This window comes from Lucilia sericata, unplaced genomic scaffold (assembly GCF_015586225.1).
Source record: "Lucilia sericata isolate MDLA Ls3-8-SP2 unplaced genomic scaffold, ASM1558622v1 Contig000295F_arrow, whole genome shotgun sequence".
NCBI classification, from domain to species: Eukaryota; Metazoa; Arthropoda; class Insecta; order Diptera; family Calliphoridae; genus Lucilia; species Lucilia sericata.
This window is the reverse complement of record NW_023994320.1, coordinates 162,629-164,758: the sequence shown is the minus strand read 5'-3', so window position 1 is coordinate 164,758 and position 2,130 is coordinate 162,629. Positions and strand designations below refer to the sequence as shown.

General features: G+C 26.1%; 1 long non-coding RNA gene across 1 annotated transcript; it reads right to left on the bottom strand.

Moving 5' to 3' along the window:
* Positions 1–202: 202 nt before the first annotated feature.
* LOC119603350 lies at positions 203–908 on the bottom strand. The gene is made up of 4 exons (XR_005231404.1): positions 772–908; positions 646–706; positions 371–577; positions 203–311 (listed from the first exon to the last, which is right to left on the bottom strand). It is a non-coding gene; the product is annotated as an uncharacterized LOC119603350 (long non-coding RNA).
* Between the last annotated feature and the right edge of the window lie 1,222 nt (positions 909–2,130).

The window sequence follows — 2,130 nt, the reverse complement described above, 5'->3', positions numbered from 1 at the left end:
GTTGTTATTACCGAATTTTCGATTGTAGTCAGTGAACTTTTAGTGGGCGCAACTACTGATTTTAAAAAACAATTCGGTTGTGGAGAACGAAACTATTAAAATTAGGAACCAATTATAATATACATATGATCATATTGTTTTCAATTTATATTTTATTTATTTATTTGTAAATATTTTTTTTACACAATTTTGTTATTAACTGCTCGATTTGAATCTCTCTTAAATCGACTTCTGGTATACTGTGTTTGATAGGCAGCACAGCTAACAATAAGTAGGGAAATAGGTGCACCACGCAATTGAACATCATTAATCTGAAAACAAATAAAATTATAAAATACAATTTTTCTTTAACTAATTCAGATTTTCTTACATTACAACATTAATCAACTGTTTGATTTCACCTAAATGATGACAAAAAATTACAATATGTTAAGTTCTTCCATTCATGGTCCAATGAAAAAATAAGCGACTTTATTGGTAGCATACCGACAGCGTCAAATACTTATTTCGGTATCAGCTTGTGTCAATCAACAGCTACTACTTGGATGTTTCACATAAAAGTATTTAGTTGCGATTTCTGTAAATTAAAAATTCAATAAAATTGAGTTCCGTAAATAAGTATCGATCTCGGCAATCGCTAGTTACCTCATAATTACAAATAATTACAAATGAAGGAGAAAATTTTTCCACACATTTTCATAATTCTCTAACAAAAATAAAAATTATTTAGTTGGATATATTTTGTTAATGAATCAACTTACATTAACTTACCTTGACAATTATTGATATATGTACGTTTCCACTAAATGTATTTCTATTTACATGTAAATTATTTTTGAAATAATAATTTTAAAATTTTATAAAAATATGTTTGTTTTTCTTGAGATTTTATTTTAGAACTAAATTTGTTATACATATGTCAAGAAATAAAAAACAATTTTTTATTGTATTCAGTTGGAAGTGCCAAATAAAGCTTAATTATAATCAATATACTCGAAATTTATAATTTTTCCGTTGCAAATACCGAATTAAGCTTTATTGTATTTACTATGATCGAAATTATTATAATGTTGATAGAAATATAGGGAGACAATAACAAATAACCTTTTTTTGCCTTAAATATATTAATATAACCAAATTTTTGATTGCAAGGACTGATATTTCCAATTATAGTGAATAATTGTAAATTTAAATTTGATTGTGCTTGACGAAATAATAAAATAAAAGTTTGAAAAGCTCAAATTGGTTCTACCAACTACATTAATGGTTATATAAACCTCAGTTCGATTATAGTTATGTATTTTCAGTTCTTATTATAAAGAATTAGTTGAATTTATAGACTTTTAATAATTACAATTAATATTCTTTTACATAAACTAATTATTTGTTACTGTACCCGATTTCCGATCGATCTTTTTTCTGTGTGTATCTATACATACATATATAAATAATTATTTTCTACATAGTAGTCAGGAACTTTTATCATAGTTAAACGGGAAACATTAAACAGGAAAACTAAGAATGTAACATGTTTTTTTTCAAAATATGTTTTAAAATTCGATTAGTTTTGATAAATGTAAATTCAAAATTTCGATTTTATATTATTTTCAAGAAGTCTTCTTATTGAGGTTTTGTACATGCCGCTAATAGACCTTCTAATGCAGCAATATTACAGCCTCAAATAGCCATTTAATTTTACCACATTTTATGATCTAGTAAATGTAATGGTAGTTCCAAATACAAATACATACATACATTAATTTTCGTTGTAAAATACCATATATAACACATCCCACACAACACAGAAGTGACCTATAGTGTATAGGCTATACAGCCCTTTTAGAGACTGTAACGTCAGACAATGTCTATTGTGTTGCTTTTTAGGACTTTATGACTTGTGGAAATAACTAATTTCTTGTTACGCTCTTTTGAATTTCATTTCAATATAATCAGTGATTTTGATTATAGAGGTCTTAAAATTTGCAACAACATTTATTTTGATGTTGTGGCCCATTTTCAATCAAAAGATCGATATTAAATTTTTACTCTTTTTTACAGTTCAGGTGACGTTTTCCTTGCACTTGTAACACATCGAAATATTAGTCTAAGAACTAGAAAAGCATATATGTA